Consider the following 12458-nt stretch of genomic DNA (forward strand, 5'->3'; position numbering starts at 1 on the left):
ACCCGTCCTACAGCAAGTGTCGTAGGCTTTCTCCAAATTGAAAAACATGGCCACAGTCTGGGATTTCCACAGAAAACCATTCCATGTCATGTGTGGACAAAGTGGTCAACTGCAGAACGGTTTGCTCAAAGTCCACACTGTGCAGTGGTTAGTAAGTTGCGAGACTTGAGCCACCATACCAGCCAGCCATGAATCGTACATTCCATCATCTTGCAAACACAGCTGGTGAGAGAGATGGGGCGGTAGCTAGAAGGAAGTTGTTTGCCCTTACTGGGCTTAGTTATTGGTATCACAGTGGCTCCATATCTTTGTTGACCGTCTGGTGTAGCAGTTGAAGACAGCAAAATGAAAGCTGAAGTTTTAAATTTCACATTCAAGAAATCACTCACACAGGAGAACTGTACTAACATCATTTGACCATTAGACAGACTCCAGTATGGACAAAATAGTAACAAGCAACGAGGGCATGGAGAAACAACTGAAAGCAAATAAATCACCAGGTGCAGATGACATCCAAATTTGGTTTTACAAAGAGTACTCTAATGACACTAGCCCCTTGCCTAGCTTGCTTTTATGGTGAATCTCTCACCCAGAGCAAAGTCACAAGCAATTGGAAAAAGGCACGGGTGACTCCAGAATATAAGAAGGAAAAAAGAATGAACCCACTAAATTACAGACCAATATCTCTTACTTCGATCTGCTGCAGAATTCTCAAACATATTCTCAGTTTGAGTATACTCAACTTTCTTGAGACTGAAATGCTTATGCCCACAAATCAGCATTGCTTGTGCAAAACTCAGCTTGCCCTTCTCTCACATGATATACAGCAAATTATGGATGAAGGGCAAAATGGAGATTCCACACTTCTTGATTTCCAGAAAGTATTTGACATTGTGTCCCATTGCAGATTGTTAATGGAAGTACGAGCATATGGAATAAGTTAGCAGATATGTGAGTGGTTCAAAGACTTCTTAAGTAACAGTGTTCGTCAGAGACACGGGTATCGCCATGAGGGCCCCAAGGAACTGTGATAGAACCTCTGTGGTTCGCTATATACATAAATGATTTGGCAGAGGGGCTGGGCAGCAATCTGCAGTTGTTTGCTGATTATGCTGTGGTGTACAGTAAGGTGTCGAAGTTGAGTGATTGTAGGAAGATAAAAGATGAAAGACAGAATTTCTAGTTGGTGTGACAAATGGCAGCTAGCTCTAAATGAGGAAAAATGTATGTTAATGTGGAGGAATAGTAAGGACAAACCTATAATGTTTGGATACAGTATTAGGATCGGATACAGTATTAGGAATGTCCTGCTCAACACAGTCAAATCATTTAAATAACTGAGTGTAATGCTGCAAAGCACTATGAAATGGAATGAGCCTGTGAGAAATGTGGTGGGGAAGGCAAATGGTCGACTTTGGTTTATTGCAAGAATCTTATGAAAGGAGACCACATACAGGATGCTGGTACGACCTATTCTTGAGCAATGTCCAAGGTTTGGGATCCATATCAGATCGAACTGAAGGAAGACATCAAAGCAATTCAGAGGCGTGCTGCTAGATTTGTTACCAGTAGGTCCAAACAACACGCAAGTTTTACAGAAATGCTTTGGGACCCCAAAGGGGAATCACTGGAGGGAAGATAACTTTTTTTTTGAGAAACACTATTGATAAAATTTAGAGAACCAGCATCTGAAGCTGACTGTCAAACACTCCTGCTAGCATACGTTGCAAGTAAGGACCACGAAGAAAAGATACAAGATATCAGGGCTCACAAAGAGGCATATAGACAGCAGTTTTTCCCTCACTCTGTTTGCAAGTGGAACAGGAAAAAGAATGATTAGTAGTGGTATGGGGTATCCTCTGCCATGCACCGATGATAGCTTGTGGAGCAGTTACATAGACACAGGCATAGAACCTCATCCAAGGTACCATCTTCCTTCTTTACAACTGAAATACGGCTGGACAAAAATGTGTCCTGTTACTATATCTCATTCTTAATTTAGTGGTTGATGCTGAGGAATACTCTGCCTCCCTCCCTGTAACTTCCATCTGAAATCTCTAGTTGAGTCCCATTTTTAGGAGCATACACAGAAGTATATTTCATCGCAGGCTGGCTTAGTAATGCAGGACTTTGCCCAGTTTACATGGGACACAGCAAGTACTCAAGATGTCACTCACTACTGACAATTTTACCCCGATGGCCAAGTACCTAATTTGTGCACCACACATCTTGTGGTTGGGCTTCTTATACAAGTTTTCGCAATTCTTTTGATCCAATGGTTCTGTCAACATGATGCCATTTTCTGCATGAAAACAATTTCTTCTCTTTCTGTACAAAACAAACATTACAGAAAGGATTTAACTTTAGTATTGCCAGCTATTTACACCAGAGACTGTGACTCCGTTTGAAGTCAGCATCATGTTGAGCACACAAGTAGCTTGTTGACTACTCTTTCCATGAACAGACTGACTGTTTTCTGTTTTCCTTGGGTATTCCAAACTAACTAAATTAGTTGCCTCAGTAGTATTGTTAGTTAGTTTCATGAACAGATTAAAAAAAAAATGGCAGAATACGATTTATTAAACCAAAAGTTGATAACTTTGCCTCAGGTGATACTGTTCATTTTGTTCCTGCTAGAAAATGATTCAGACAGCACATTCGAAGGTATGTAGATAAACTTCCCCCACGCAGTTCCAATGGGCAAACACTCTTGCAAAAAATTGTTACCTGAGCTGAATCTGTGACTAGTGTTGTGAGCACCAGTACTGATTACCTGTGTTTCCTGACCTACATTGTCTCCCCACTTTCTACCAGTACAAGAATTTATGACTTGCAACTGATTAGAGGCTTCCTTGTGGTTATCATACTTATACATAGTTCTGGAGCTAGCATTGATGACCACCTACATCTCAAAATTTGTAGTTTTGGACCTATTTCATCTACTTGGTTTAATCATGTGGCAAAAAAAAAAAAAAAAAAAAAAAAGGAAAAAAAAAGTACAGAAAGTAAAAATTATCATTCAGTGATAACAACAGTCAAAAACTGGAAAACTTTGGTAATTATGTTTACAGTTCCATACTATGGTATTCCAGATAAGTGTAGGAAATGTGTGGTATCCTCAAAAACTTTGTTCTGTTGCTTAGTACAAATATATCACAATGAACCTAAATTTCACCAGTACTGACTGATTTTCTCATGCATAGCTCGTTCTTTTCAATCTGAAGCAATGCTACTCAGGGCCTCTCTCCTAAGAGTCATCAAGCACATTTTCTCTGGTGTTTTGGCAGATATTTACAATTTTGTTTTTGAATTGTGTATCTGGAGCCAGCACAGCCAAATGCTGTTCATCACATCTTTCATGTGACACCCAGTTTCAATGGGAAGCATGTCTGTTTTCTCTTACAAATAAAATTATTTTTTAGGTGGTATTATATTTGCCTACTGAACAGACAGGCCGAAATTAGTCTAATGCAATATTTGTTTTACAGATGTGTATTAACGCAGACAACAAAACATGAGGAATAATGGGTACTCCTGCAGTGACAGCACCTCCATGGTCTGCGCTGAATGCTATTGCCATGCAGAAACACGCTGCTTATCAGTCACTGCTGGAGTACCGGTTATTCCTTATGTTTCACTGTTCCCCTTAACACATATCAATGATACAAATATCACTCTAGACTAATCTGGTAATACTCTACTGAATGGGCATGTAAAATTCCAATTTAAAAGTCATTTTGTTTGAAACGGGAAATAAATCGATGCATTTCGTCAAAGCTGGGAATTGTGTGAAAGATGTGATGAGCAGTTTGGGCTGACACAAGATACACATTGCAAATATCTGCTGATGAACCAGAGTAAATGTGCCTAAAGAGTGTTTAAGAGAGACACCTGGTACACTGGAAGTGTGTGTGAATAATTGTCCACCCTTAGTTCTTATAATCAATCACATTTTTCTCAGTCTTCCAGCTTTATCACTTACTCAATAAAACAGTGCTATTCAGTTATTATTACTTCAATACATTTTCTTTTCCTTGTTTATATTTTTCTTGTGCATCACCAATAAAGTGGTGACAAGTAAGCAAAGCATGCCTTTTTTTGTCAATAAAAAACATTTTATCACACGAAATTGAAAATTTTGCAGAAATGTAAAAGGTCAGATTAGAACTTTAACACTGCATTAATGCAAAGGCTCTTAGCAATGGAAGTCAAGGCTAAAATCTGTAAGTGTGAAGCAGCAAAACTACCACATCCTTTCCAAACAAGTCATTCCAGCAATAACCATTCACTTAGGGAAACTGTGATAAATGCAAATCTCAATGCCCAGAATACGAATTTGAACTCTGTTTGCCCCCTTGCTGTCTGTAAAACTGGAAAAAACTGAGGAAACTAATGGAAAACACAGACAGGGTGTATACGCAGACAAGGAAAAAAATATTTCCGGATATCTCCCGGATTTCCCAGTTAAAAATACACTTTCTCCCAGGTGAAAACATACTATTTCCCTGTTAACTCTCGGAACTGTATAACTTATCAGTCCTTTGAATGGTTATGGTTTTATAAGTGGGCGTAGAATTTCCCGGCGCTTTAGAAAATGAAACACAGGGGAAAAAACACATATTGGAAAGATCTTTGATGAGCAGCAACATGTATTACGAAAATATAAATTCAAATACCACCAAACACCGCATGTTACTTTCTGAAGCATTGAAATCGAGATTGCGATGATCTTTTGTAAGCCAGGCATAGCTCATGTCACGTGACCTCGCCAGCCGATGACAGCGGGTATTCAGAGCTGAGGACATGTGATGTAGTCAGCCAATAGCAGCATCACTGTTAAGAAGCGGGAACACACAAACAGAAAAAGCTAATGGTTTAAATTAATATACATAGTGTTGCTACACGAAAAGCAAAGCTTTCACATTTAATATTGGTCTATAAGATTAATACGCTGCAAGAGAGGCTAAGCTTTCACATATAATGTTGGTCTTTTCTGCGTGTATTACAATGTAAGATATATTACTCAAATGTGTCAGTAAAATTTTTAATAATGATATAAATGTCTGATCTTCTGGGCTCGAAATTCATCTAAATAGCTCACCATCAAAGAGTTGATTTCTAAATGAGAGTCAAACCCTCTTTGATTTAAGAAATTCATCGTACATTCTCGCACATAGTTCAAATTGGCATAAAAGGAAATTTACTTTGATAGCAAAGCTTTTCAAACCACCAATCGGAATATTTTCCCGTGACCTACTAGAAATAGGTTCGTTTCTGCGGGAGCCCATATGTTCATGTGTATAAAACTTTAGAAGATCTTACATTATGTCATAAAAGAAACAAGACATCAGAGGATACTCCAACAGCATTGGAATTTTGTGACCCATACTAAAATGTGCACATTTAAAGTGCACATTCATATATCCAAAATCCCAGTGAAGTAGGCCACGACCTGATATTAAGCTTTTCAATGTAGTTTTCGGGATGTAAAATTACCCGGAGTGCCAGTACTATGTTATCTCATGTTTGGTTCTTTATTATGGCATAATGCCATACGTGCTAGAAGTTGAAAACGTGCACTTGAAATGCAGCGAACAGTGTGTGGAATTAAACACTTCGTTTCAAATATATTGTCTGCCTCAGCGGAGAAGATTAATAAAAGAAAATTTCTTTAGCAAACTGACAAAATTAACTTCATTGTTCTGGAAGGCAATTAATGCTTGACTGTCAGAAAGGTGGAAATAAAATAAAATCTGCAACTAACAACACATTTTAGCCTTCCGTAATCATGTGAATGTATTTTAATTCACTTGATAGCCCCTGGCCACAGAAATCTATTTTGTTTTCATTTCACATGAGAGCAGTAAATGAAGGGGAAACAGCAAAATCACTAAATGTAAATACGGGTCACTTGGAGACTACCCACTTGCCCACTATAACTTAGACTGCTCTGCGCAACACCCCTGGATCTACGATATTTCCGAACCGGGGCAATACCCTGCCACTCCCTCAAGCGTTTCAGACAGGACATCAATTAGAAAAAAATTGAATTTTCAAAAATATATACATTTTGTTGTGCAAATCTTTCTGAAGATTCTAATGCATAAAACATATGTGTTCAAGGAAATGTAAGACATGTTATTTGGTCTTAAGTGTGCCAAAGCGCAGCACCACACCTCTTCATACAGCATTCCCCTATCGCACGTCGCGGTATTTCGCTCTGTGTAATTGAAATGTGTATTTTGTAATGGATACCATCAAACCATATTCTGGACAGTGGAAATTAAAATGTCCTGTGGTGCCTCTCATGCTTACAGTCAGCCGGTTTGACATCCTGTCCCTCTACTTAGAAAAAAAACTCTTCAGAAAATTTGTATTCTTTATTCCCTATCAGCTAACTTGCTGCTTTGTATGACATAAAATTAAATATAGGATACATAAAACCATTAAAGACATGAAACAAGCAAGACAATACACATTTCTTCAATCCTTAGCTCCAAGAACTTTTTCTCTCTAATCTTGCTACAGCTTTACATGGTGCGCTTTCGTTTCTGCGAAAGAATCTGTTGCCTCATCAAAGTTCTGCAAACGTTTTGCTACATGAAAAATTGAAATGTAGTTGTCTAATACTAATAGATGTTAATAAAAATAGGGGAACAAGAATGGTGGTGTTTCTCGATCTTATTATGTATATTTTGTCACTCTCTGGTAGATAAAACAAAATAGGCCTTTCTCATACTGCCACAATTGTAACACACACCAAATAAACGAGACTATTTTGGCACAAACATTCATTTTTAACGACAGAATATAATTCACAAAGAACCAATATCAAATGCCTATTAGGCCTACTACAAGCAAAAGGTTTACTTTAGGAAATAGTTTCACACTTCATTCATACGCTCCAGGTTCCCAAGCATGAGATCGAAAAGTAGTAGTACAAAATTTTTATAGAAACTTAGAATCGTCATATTGTTCCATAGTTTGTGTGTTGTCCCCATTTCTCCTCCTTCCTCGTTCTAACAAAGAGTCTTGTTATCGCTAATTCTGTAACTATTCCTGTCAATGTCAAAGCTTATTCGCCGGTTAACTTCACTAACTCTACCAGAATCACCAGTTTTGTTATCCCGCGATTATTCTCCGGTTAGGCATTGTTACATGTTCATACAACGCGTTTTCTGTGCTACTTCCAGAATAGTACTCAAAGTGGCTGCTAGTCATGGACTGTACAACTGACCCTTACTAGTATAGCGATCTGGCAAAAAATTTTCTGTCAAAATTTCATTTTCTTGGATACACCGAGAAGGTAATATGTAATCACCGACCGCAGTGGCCAAGGGGTTCTAGGCACTTCAGTCTGGAACCGTGTGACCGCTACAGTCGCAGGTTAGAATCCTGCCTCGGGCTTGGATGTGTATGTGATGTTCTTAGGTTAGCTAGGTTTAAGTGTTTCTAAGTTCTAGGGGACTGATGACCTCAGATGTTAAGTCCCATAGTGCTCAGAGTCATTTTAGTACGTAATCTATCTTACCTGTTATTCATTTATTTCCACTCCAGTAGTCTGAATCTATGGATTTCGCTAGTAATTATAACAACACTCATCATTCGCAAACCCAATCAAACACACAATCATACAGCGGTTGGCATTCATCCATTCGGCCTTACTCCACTCATGAAAGTTTGTTTCTGACAGAGACATCATGAACACTATGCACATATTCACAAATCAACTTACGATTCATTCAGAAATCAGCTTAGAATGTGTTCGAAAATGTTCAAAAACCGACAGGGATGCATTTCAAAGTCACATTAATAATTGATAGACTAACGTGCGCTAGATGCTATGCGCTTTGTCTAACAAAAAATGTTTTTTTTCCTCAACATTATGAATTTGCCCCCCTCCCAGGTCTGGGCCTGCTGTGCATGCATGAATCTGGCAGCTTGGGCGCTCCACTAAAATCTTTCCCGGTAACATCTAGCTGCTTGCTGCGACTGCTTACACAGCCAACAGCCACATTTCTGTAGCCAGAAGTGGGAGAAGCTACTACTCACCTGTGCATACGCATGAGCCTGCTTGTAACTGCTAAAACGAATCTAATGTAAACAGTTGTGATGTCACACTCATCAGAGGCAATTTGTTGTTATGAAGCATTGCATAGTCTTCCTAAAGCCTTTGACATATTTTCCTGTTGGCAAATGCTTGTATGAGCACTGTGTTTTGTTGTTGTATATGGCGCATTTCCTTTGCAGTTTTAAGTTTTATTTTCGTTTTTTCCTTCGTTCATGTTTTATTGCTGCAGTATTATTCTGCAGTAGTGGGATACAGTAATATCCTTCGTTAGAGTATCAGTTCTTACCAGTCAAAATTACGAAAATTTAACTGAGAACAAGAACAATGAAAAATTCCCGGGTTTTTCCCGGATCTCCCGGTTGTCCCGGGTCATATACACCCTGACAGATGGAGTTATTGTGTTCAGTTCAATTTTTTAAGACAATAACATTTTACTGTAAATAGCCCCTTAACATCGCTCTAATAATAACATGCTATAGGGCAGCATACTGTGTCACATTGTGGTGCCAAATGCAATCCCTTGCTGATATATCAAATCGCTTAAAGTAATCACAATTTTTTCCAGGGCAGATTTGATGTATACAATATCCTTGGTGATTTTATTGCATTTAACCTGTATAAAGGTCCAAGTTTTCAACATTATCTACAACTGTCTTCAAGAGAAAAGCAACTATTTGGTATCAGTTGCTTTCTACTGAAGATACTGATGAATATTGTCAAAAGTCTAAATTTTATAAAAATTTTACATGCACAGTTCACTGGAAACATTTTATAGAATTTGCTTCTGCCCTCAGTTTCTACATGCCCCAATACAAAGAAGAAAGACACGTCCAGGTTTTGCATAGGAATTAGACAATATTTTTCCTGTTGCCTATAGTTTCTGAATTGTTAGATCACTTAAAGAATTAAAAGTTAACTAAATTTGTACATAGATGAAGTCTCATTTGATCTTGGTGTTTCAGGATGGAATTTTACTAATAATGATGAGAATTCTTTAATCAATATCTTCATTTACAACTTAGAACTATTTTTAAATCAGTGAACAACTCACTGGTACAGATGCCGACTTTGATAGCCGAAGAACAGGCAGAGAAAGAGCCGGATGCTCAGAGGCTGCAGGGGCAGGAGGTGGCACTGGTTGTGGTGCTGGTTTGCTATCAGCTGGTGGTAACAGACGCATCCGCTTCCCCTTCCCTCCCAATGGCTCCCTATCCAGCCATCTCTTTGCTGCAACTGGTGCACTGCGTTCTACTTTCTGCAGCTCCAGTTTCCTGTAAAATAGAAACACAATATATCTGTTATGCAATTTATCTATGACACTGAAATCAACCTCACATACTGCTGATTTAATTAGTTTGTGATCTAACACATTGTATGTCTTTATATCAGGGGTTTACTTGGAAACAGCCATAAGTGAAATGCAAAAACTGAATTATGTAGGATTAAAAGTCCAAATTCTTTGTTACTAACTACAGGGAATATGCATTCTTTGCTTTAGTTCAAGCCCTCACTAAGCCTTACAAAGTGAATGTGAAAGACTCTGTCTGTTTTGTACAAAATATTGTCAGAGGAAAAAGATCAAGTCATTTGTGTCTGTAAACAGTTATTTCATCAATGTTGTACTTTATACTATTATATAACATTTCAGAGTCCATTAGCAACATGATAATTTTTATGCTATAGTGTCATTTTGTATTTAATAATTACTATGATCCAGAGACAAGAGTAGTACTGCGTTATATTAAGCAACAGTGGTGCTCTACTTTGTAACAAGCAAATAACAGAATTAAAATTTATAGTTATAAAGAATTCATTAAAATGTGGCTAAACAAATGTAGACAGCAATAAAAATGCCCTACTGTCAAATAAAGCAAGATCAGATTTCTCAGACACAATTAAACTTTTATGGTCATTCACCACAAACCCATCATTTTGGACTAAGTGCCTTTTCTCATTATGTGCATAATTTTGTATTTTGTAGTGAGACAAGTCATCAGTGCATTTCTCACAAATTTTCCTACCAATGATTGATGACCAAGGCATGTTCTAGAGCAAAATTTAATAAAAGATGTTAATGGATCTATTTACTTATCACATTACATGTTGTTGTTGTGAAATGCAATCATATACTTGTGTGTTTAGAATAGATTGTTTCACACAAACACGTCACACATTAGGGTGAGACATACATGACAATTGTCAATGGTCGCATGTTAAATGTCAGAATTACATTATAATGAACTAACATACAATTTTGGGTAAAACTGAGTCATCATCATATTTTCCTAAGGATAATAACTTATACACAGAGAGGAAAACTTGAACTGATCTAATGAAAGGAGAGTGATGTACATGGTTTGAGTCAATACAACAGATTATTATACTAAGCACACAACTAATTACTTTTTTTTAAAACAATGATGGTGTTATCTACATGCAAATAATAGCAACCATTTTGAATGTCCAATGTCCAAACCAAGAAGACAAGATCAACTTTATATCATGAAATCTAACATCTCATTTTGGTGAGTGTAGCTGTCAGGCCTGTGAAGAGGCTGAAATAAGCAGTGACTGTGAATTAAATAAATAAAAATGAAGACATTAAATTAACTGAAAGAAGAATAAATTAGCATTTAATGAGAATTTTGCACACTAGGTCTGTCAGAGAGTACAACAGCATGTGAAGAAAATGTTAAGCTGAAATACTGTGAGCAACACACAAATTTGAAGCCACATCAAATATTTGAAGGTTGACAAATCAATAAATTAGAAAAGAAAGTCAAAAGAAGGGATTGATGTTGCTGGTTGCTCAAGGAGACCATACACAGCTAACCAATTTATCAAAAGCAGAAAGGAGCAGCTTTAATTGTGCCTACAAATGTGAACTGACATTTTCTGGTGCAGAAGGGTGATACATGGAACAACATCAGCATTCAGGAATGAGTCATACTATCCTTGTGCCAGGAGAAGTTGCAGCAGCTTGTGGGAATATCACCTGGTGCCAACACCGCAGCTTTAGCTGCCAACATTGGACCACTCATCTTACTAACAATAAGATGGCAGATGTTTGCTACTAGAACTTGGACTACTTGTGTTGCATGTGCACACATTGGACTTACCTTTTCCCATGCCCTTGCTCCTCTGATATTGGACATCTCACGGCATGACTACAATATGACTAGCCAACCTGGGTGACCATAGGCTCATTTAGTTACAGGAGAAACAGGACTTAGGGTACATTTACTGTACTTACTCGAATCTAAGCCGCACTTTTTTTCCAGTTTTTGTAATCCAAAAAACCGCCTGCAGCTTAGAATCGAGTGCAAAGTAAGCGGAAGTTCTAAAAAATTTTGGTAGGTTTCGCCACAACTAACTTCTGTCGTCGAATATATGTAGTGCTACACAGGCATGCTTTGCAGGCACAAATATAAACACTGGAACCAAAACCTCTGTGTCAGTAAATAAAGTAAAAGAAAAGGTAGAAGAATGTAAACATTATGCCATGTATTCTTTCTGTTTGCTGCTATCTCATTTAAATCCTGTACGCCTAATAAACTATGAAACTGGAGTGAGACAATGGCAAACGCGGAAGGATATACATATCATGTCATGTTTATATTTGTATTATTCTTATGCTGAACAGTGATAGAGTCAGAAATGAAGCTTGGCAACTGACTAGATTTTTAAATCTAAGATGACTCTAATTGCTGTGCAGAATGTAATGTACTAAAGAGGCGTCTGAAAAGATTTTCAAATGGAGAAAAATTTTCGCTAAACTCTTGTTCAGAACATCTTCTATCATACGCAGTCTATTATTTGGTTCTTGTTGATCATTATCAAAGAAAGTGGCAGCGTAAGTAACAACAAATAGTAGTCTCTTGCCATTGTTTCCCTTATGAGACAATTCCTCTCTTTTTTTTATTGTAGGCCACGGTAGCGCACATAAAAGTGAGTCATGCCGCGAGCGGCGACAGGTCATAAACACTCATTATCAGACTGCGACAAACAATGCATGACACAGTACAATAATGCATTTTCAGCTTAGAGTGACGTAAACACCTATAGCAAAGAGAACGGCACTTGTCAGATCAGAGCAAAATAAGCAATCGATTCAAACCAGATGGAGCACATGAAAAAGGAAGGGTACCCTTATAAATACGGGCGAAACGCCTGACACATAACAATGACTACTTGATAAAGCTTAACTGTTAAGCTTACGACTCGAACCAAACTACTGTAGCTGTATCTTCACCCATTCAACTGAAATTGTGTCTCATGTTAAAACGGACGAACTTTGATTCGATTTGGAGGTGCAGTCTAAAACTTTTCTCTCCCCTTGAATATCGAGCCTCAAATTTCAGGTGTGGCTTAGATTCGTGAAATTTTC

At 37.8% G+C, this 12458-nt stretch overlaps 1 pseudogene; it reads right to left on the bottom strand.

Annotated features, from left to right (window-relative positions):
* LOC126419665 (protein HIRA-like) overlaps window positions 1-12458 on the bottom strand; it is a 294055-nt pseudogene that overhangs the window by 82800 nt on the left and 198797 nt on the right.

Source organism: Schistocerca serialis, chromosome 9 (genome assembly GCF_023864345.2).
Source record: "Schistocerca serialis cubense isolate TAMUIC-IGC-003099 chromosome 9, iqSchSeri2.2, whole genome shotgun sequence".
Lineage (NCBI taxonomy): Eukaryota > Metazoa > Arthropoda > Insecta > Orthoptera > Acrididae > Schistocerca > Schistocerca serialis.